Genomic DNA, 7,500 nt, shown 5'->3' with positions numbered 1-7,500 from the left:
GCACCTTGAATCCGCTCTCAAGCACCTTCCTCGGACTCATGCTCTGCCAAAGTCGGCCTCACATCTTCCAGGAACCAGCCTGGAGCTTCCAGCGGTCAGCCGCACCTTGAATCCGCTCTCCAGCACCTATCTCGGACTCATTCTCCTCCAGGCCGGCCTCACATCTTCAAAGAACCAGCCTGGAGCTTCCAGCGGTCAGCCGCACCTTGAATCCGCTCTCCAGCACCTTCCTCGGACTCAAGCTCTGCCAAAGTCGGCCTCCCATCTTCCAGGAACCAGCCTGGAGCTTCTAGCGGTCAGCCGCACCTTGAATCCGCTCTCCAGCGCCTTCCTCGGACTCATGCTCTGCCAAAGTCGGCCTCACATCTTCCAGGAACCAGCCTGGAGCTTCCAGCGGTCAGCCGCACCTTGAATCCGCTCTCCAGCACCTATCTCGGACTCATTCTCCTCCAGGCCGGCCTCACATCTTCAAAGAACCAGCCTGGAGCTTCCAGCGGTCAGCCGCACCTTGAATCCGCTCTCCAGCACCTTCCTCGGACTCAAGCTCTGCCAAAGTCGGCCTCCCATCTTCCAGGAACCAGCCTGGAGCTTCTAGCGGTCAGCCGCACCTTGAATCCGCTCTCCAGCACCTTCCTCGGACTCATGCTCTGCCAAAGTCGGCCTCCCATCTTCCAGGAACCAGCCTGGAGCTTCTAGCGGTCAGCCGCACCTTGAATCCGCTCTCAAGCACCTTCCTCGGACTCATGCTCTGCCAAAGTCGGCCTCCCATCTTCCAGGAACCGGCCTGGAGCTTCCAGCGGTCAGCCGCGCCTTGAATCCGCTCTCCTGCACCCATCCTCGGACACACGTTCTTGCCTTTGGACCCCTCCTCCAGGAGCCAGGCTGGAGCTTTTGCCCCCTTCCTCCATCATTTCAGGCCGTGGAAAGTGTCATCTTTCGGATTATCAATTCACCGTCCCAGTCTGGTACTCAGATATTTTTCCGAAAACTGGGTTTCTGAAATCGTGCAGATGGTGTTTTCGTCGTCTGCTAATAACCTCGTCGTGTGGGAGAATAGGGGCGGGCCTTGGGCTGACTCGGCCCATCGTCCCCTTTTCCCGTTCTCTGACAGAAATTTTTTCAAACTTTATCACCCCTGGTACTATAAACTTTTTCACCTCTGGTACTATGTGGCACTTAGAAAATTTTCTGAACCGGGATTCTCACCCCTGGTACTTTTTGGCACTTAGAAAATATTTCTCAACCGGGCTTCATGCCCCTGGTACTTTTTGACACTTTGACGTTTTTCTGAACCGGGCTTCATGCCCCTGGTACTTTTTGACACTTTGACGTTTTTCTGAACCGGGCTTCATGCCCCTGGTACTTTTTGACACTTTGACGTTTTTCTGAACCGGGCTTCATGCCCCTGGTACTTTTTGACACTTTGACGTTTTTCTGAACCGGGCTTCATGCCCCTGGTACTTTTTGACACTTTGACGTTTTTCTGAACCGGGCTTCATGCCCCTGGTACTTTTTGACACTTTGACGTTTTTCTGAACCGGGCTTCATGCCCCTGGTACTTTTTGACACTTTGACGTTTTTCTGAACCGGGCTTCATGCCCCTGGTACTTTTTGACACTTTGGCGTTTTTCTGAACCGGGATAAAGGTCATTTAAAGAGGTGTGTGCATGGTTCCTACTTATAATGGATATATGAAGGACTAAGGAGTCTGAACTTGTTCTGGCCCAAGGAAATCACTTTTTAACAAAAATCCGTATTTGGTCTTAACTCGGGAAAAGAAGGCGATTCCTGTGTTTTGATCTCAAAAGAGGCCATTTATCCGGGTTTGTGCAGGTTTATGCATGGAACTTACTTAGAATGGATATATATGTATGTATATATGAAGGACTAAGGAGTCTGAACTTGTTCTGGCCCAAGGAAATCATTTTTTAACAAAAATCCGTATTTCGTCTTAACTCGGGAAAAGAAGGCGATTCCTGTGTTTTGATCCCAAAAGAGGCCATTTATCCGGGTTTGTGCAGGTTTATGCATGGAACTTACTTAGAATGGATATATCTCTATGTATATATGAAGGACTAAGGAGTCTGAACTTGTTCTGGCCCAAGGAAATCATTTTTTAACAAAAATCCGTATTTCGTCTTAACTCGGGAAAAGAAGGCGATTCCTGTGTTTTGATCCCAAAAGAGGCCATTTATCCGGGTTTGTGCAGGTTTATGCATGGAACTTACTTAGAATGGATATATCTCTATGTATATATGAAGGACTAAGGAGTCTGAACTTGTTCTGGCCCAAGGAAATCACTTTTTAACAAAAATCCGTATTTCGTCTTAACTCGGGAAAAGAAGGCGATTCCTGTGTTTTGATCCCAAAAGAGGCCATTTATCCGGGTTTGTGCAGGTTTATGCATGGAACTTACTTAGAATGGATATATCTCTATGTATATATGAAGGACTAAGGAGTCTGAACTTGTTCTGGCCCAAGGAAATCACTTTTTAACAAAAATCCGTATTTCGTCTTAACTCGGGAAAAGAAGGCGATTCCTGTGTTTTGATCCCAAAAGAGGCCATTTATCCGGGTTTGTGCAGGTTTATGCATGGAACTTACTTAGAATGGATATATCTCTATGTATATATGAAGGACTAAGGAGTCTGAACTTGTTCTGGCCCAAGGAAATCACTTTTTAACAAAAATCCGTATTTCGTCTTAACTCGGGAAAAGAAGGCGATTCCTGTGTTTTGATCCCAAAAGAGGCCATTTATCCGGGTTTGTGCAGGTTTATGCATGGAACTTACTTAGAATGGATATATCTCTATGTATATATGAAGGACTAAGGAGTCTGAACTTGTTCTGGCCCAAGGAAATCATTTTTTAACAAAAATCCGTATTTCGTCTTAACTCGGGAAAAGAAGGCGATTCCTGTGTTTTGATCCCAAAAGAGGCCATTTATCCGGGTTTGTGCAGGTTTATGCAAGCAACTTACTTAGAATGGATATATATGTATGTATATATGAAGGACTAAGGAGTCTGAACTTGTTCTGGCCCAAGGAAATCACTTTTTAACAAAAATCCGTATTTCGTCTTAACTCGGGAAAAGAAGGCGATTCCTGTGTTTCTTTCAGAAAAGGTCCTTTTTCTGAACTGGGATTCATGCCCAACATCCAGGCTCTCGTGCCCTGCCCACAGACACAAATCCAGGCCGAGTTTCAGCACCTCTGCATGGACAGCATTCATGGCTGCTTTCCTCTCCCAACAGCCAGTCTCTCATGCCCTGCCCACAGACACACATCCAGGCCGAGTTTCAGCACCTCTCCTCGGTCCAGTATTCATGGCTGCCGTCCTCTCCCAACAGCCAGTCTCTCATGCCCGGCCCAGAGACACACATCCAGGCCGAGTTTCAGCACCTCTCTTCGGTCAGGCAATCATCCCTGCTCCCCTCTCATAACGTCCAGGCACTCATGCCCTGCGCACAGACAAACAGAACCCAGGCCGAGTTTCAGCACCTCTGCTCGGACAGCATTCACGGCTTTTGTCCTCTCACAGCATCCAGTCTCTCATGCCCTGCGCAATGACACACATCCAGGCCTAGTTTCAGCACCTCTCCTCGGTCAGGAATTCATCCCTGCTCCCCTCTCAGAACATCCAGGCACTCATGCCCTGTGCAATGACACATCCAGGCCGAGTTTCAGCACCTCTCCTCGGTCAGGAATTCATCCCTGCTCCCCTCTCATAACGTCCAGTCACAGACACAGATCCAGGCCGAGTTTCAGCACCTCTCCTCGGTCCAGCATTCATCCCTGCTCCCCTCTCAGAACATCCAGGCACTCATGCCCTGTGCAATGACACATCCAGGCCGAGTTTCAGCACCTCTCCTCGGTCAGGAATTCATCCCTGCTCCCCTCTCATAACGTCCAGTCACAGACACAGATCCAGGCCGAGTTTCAGCACCTCTCCTCGGTCCAGCATTCATCCCTGCTCCACTCTCATAGCATCCAGGCACTCATGCCCTGCGCACAGACACACATCCTGGCCGAGTTTCAGCACCTCTCCTCGGTCCAGCATTCATCCCTGCTCCACTCTCATAGCATCCAGGCACTCATGCCCTGCGCACAGACACACATCCAGGCCGAGTTTCAGCACCTCTGCTCGGTCCAGCATTCATCCCTGCTCCACTCTCATAGCATCCAGGCACTCATGCCCTGCGCACAGACACACATCCTGGCCGAGTTTCAGCACCTCTCCTCGGTCCAGCATTCATCCCTGCTCCACTCTCATAGCATCCAGGCACTCATGCCCTGCGCACAGACACACATCCAGGCCGAGTTTCAGCACCTCTGCTCGGTCCAGCATTCATCCCTGCTCCACTCTCATAGCATCCAGGCACTCATGCCCTGCGCAATGACACATCCAGGCCGAGTTTCAGCACCTCTCCTCGGTCAGGCATTCATCCCTGCTCCCCTCTCACAGCATCCAGGCACTCATGCCCTGCGCACAGTCACACACCCAGGCCGAGTTTCAGCACCTCTCCTCGGTCCAGCATTCATCCCTGCTCCCCTCTCACAGCATCCAGGCACTCATGCCCTGCGCACAGACACACATCCAGGCCGAGTTTCAGCACCTCTCCTCGGTCCAGCATTCATCCCTGCTCCCCTCTCACAGCATCCAGGCACTCATGCCCTGCGCACAGACACACATCCAGGCCGAGTTTCAGCACCTCTCCTCGGTCAGGCATTCATCCCTGCTCCCCTCTCAGAACATCCAGGCACTCATGCCCTGCGCAACGACATCACTCCGCAAAGGAAAGCTTTTGCGGTGTTTCTTTCTCAAAAAGGCAATTTAAAGAGGTTTAAGCATGGAACCTACTCAGAATGAACATAGACATAACGGACTAAGGAGTCTGAACTTGGTTTGGCCCAAGGAAATCATTTTTTAACAAAAATCCGTATTTCGTCTTAACTCGGGAAAAGAAGGCGATTCCTGGGTTTCTCTCTCAAAAAAGGCCATTTAAAGAGGTTTGTGCATGGAACCTACTCAGAATGAACATAGACATAACGGACTAAGGAGTCTGAACTTGGTTTGGCCCAAGGAAATCATTTTTTAACAACAATCCGTATTGGTCTTAACTCGGGAAAAGAAGGCGATTCCTGGGTTTCTTTGTCAAAAAAAGGCCATTTAAAGAGGTTTTGTGCATGGAACCTACTCGGAATGGCTATATATGAAGGACTAAAGAGTCTGAACTTGGTTTGGCCCAAGGAAATCTTTTTTTTACAAAAATCCGTATTTCGTCTTAACTCGGGAAAAGAAGGCGATTCCTGGGTTTCTTTCTCAAACAAGCCGACCCCGGGTTAGGGTTAAGGAGAACCGGGCTCCAGCCCCTCCGGCCGGGTTAGGGTTAGGTTTGGGGCTGGGGCTGGGGTTAGGGTTAAGGAGAACCGGGCTCCATGCCCTCCAGCCGGGTTAGGGTTAGAGCTGGGGTTAGGGTTAAGGAGAACCGGGCTCCAGGCCCTAGGGCCGGTTTGGGGCTGGGGCTGGGGTTAGGGCTAGAGCTGGGGTTAGGGTTAGGGTTGGGGCTGGGGTTAGGGTTAAGGAGAACCGGGCTCCATGCCCTCCAGCCGGGTTAGGGTTAGAGCTGGGGTTAGGGTTGAGGAGAACCGGGCTCCAGGCCCTAGGGCCGGTTTGGGGCTGGGGCTGGGGTTAGGGCTGAGCTGGGTTAGGGTTAGGGTTGGGGCTGGGGTTAGGGTTAGGGTTGGGGCTGGGGTTAGGGTTAAGGAGAACCGGGCTCCAGCCCCTCCGGCAGGATCAGGGTTGGGGCTGGGGCTGGGGTTAGGGTTAGGGTTGGAGCTGGGGTTAGGGTTAGGGTTGGGGCTGGGGCTAGGGTTAGGGTTAGGGTTAGGGTTGGGGTTGGGGCTGGGGTTGGGGTTGGGGTTAGGGTTAGGGTTGGGGCTGGGGTTAGGGCTGGAGGCAGGGTTTAGGTTGGGTTAGGGTAAGGGCTGGGGCTAGAGTCAGGGCTGGGGCCGGGGTTAGGGTTACGGCTGGGGTTGGGGCTAGGGCTAGGGTTAAGGAGAACCAGGCTCCAGGCCCTCCATTCAAACCTGTGTACCCACACTTAAGCACCCCTCCCGGCCTAGCCACCCAACCCGCAGCCCCTGGAGCTCCACGCCCCTGGTACTGTAAGACACTTTGAAAAAAAAAAAAGGAAAAAGAAAAAGAACCAGGCTCCAGGCCCTCCATCCACACCTGTGTACCCACACTTAAGCACCCCTCCCCGGCCTAGCCACCCAACCCGCAGCCCCTGGAGCTCCACGCCCTGGTACTGTAAGACACTTTGAAAAAAAAAAAGGAAAAAGAAAAAGAACCAGGCTCCAGGCCCTCCATCCACACCTGTGTACCCACACTTAAGCACCCCTCCCCGGCCTAGCCACCCAACCCGCAGCCCCTGGAGCTCCACGCCCCTGGTACTGTAAGACACTTTGAAAAAAAAAAAAGGAAAAAGAAAAGAACCAGGCTCCAGGCCCTCCATCCACACCTGTGTACCCACACTTAAGCACCCCTCCCCGGCCTAGCCATCCAACCCGCAGCCCCTGGAGCTCCACGCCCCTGGTACTATAAAACACTTTGAACATTTTTAAAGTCACCAGGCTCCAGGCCCTCCTGCCTGCCCTGTGTACCCACACTTAAGCACCCCTCCCCGCTAGCCATCCAACCCGCAGCCCTGGAGCTCCACGCCCCTGGTACTATAAAACACTTTGAACATTTTCAAAGTCACCAGGCTGCCTGGTCCAGGCACACTCACCCAAACTCAAGCAGCCTTTCCCGGGCATGAACTCTGGTACCTTCCCGACCGGAGCTCCAGGCCTTAATTTTTTATTTTTTTTTTTCAAAGGCACCAGGCTCCAGGGCCTCTGGCCCCGGACACTTACCCCCACTCGAGCACACTCCGCCCCGGCCTCAGGGACTCTGCCAATCCCTGAGTCTGGTGCCCCTGGTACTACACCAGTCCCTCGTGAGAGGGTCGGGTCCGGGGCCCCGTGCCCCGGACCCTGGGTCCGGCCGACAAAAGCTTGGATCGAGGGCTGACTTTCAATAGATCGCAGCGAGGTAGCTGCTCTGCTACGTACGAAACCCTGACCCAGAATCAGGTCGTCTGCAAGTGATTTAGCACCAGGTTCTCCACAAACATGCGGTGCGCGATAGGAGAGGGGCGACCATCCTCCGGCCGCACCCCAGCCCCGTCACGAACGGCTCTCCGCACCGGCCGAAGCCGGCTATCCGAGACCAACCGAAGATCCGCGCGCTACGGTATCGTTACGTCTAGGCGGGATTCTGACTTAGAGGCGTTCAGTCATAATCCCACAGATGGTAGCTTCGCACCATTGGCTCCTCAGCCAAGCACATACACCAAATGTCTGAACCTGCGGTTCCTCTCGTACTGAGCAGGATTACTATTGCAACAACACATCATCAGTAGGGTAAAACTAACCTGTCTCACGACGGTCTAAACCA

The sequence above is a fragment of the Odontesthes bonariensis genome, unplaced genomic scaffold (genome assembly GCF_027942865.1).
Source record: "Odontesthes bonariensis isolate fOdoBon6 unplaced genomic scaffold, fOdoBon6.hap1 scaffold_246, whole genome shotgun sequence".
In the NCBI taxonomy this organism is placed as follows: Eukaryota; Metazoa; Chordata; class Actinopteri; order Atheriniformes; family Atherinopsidae; genus Odontesthes; species Odontesthes bonariensis.
This window is presented reverse-complemented; position numbering follows the sequence as displayed.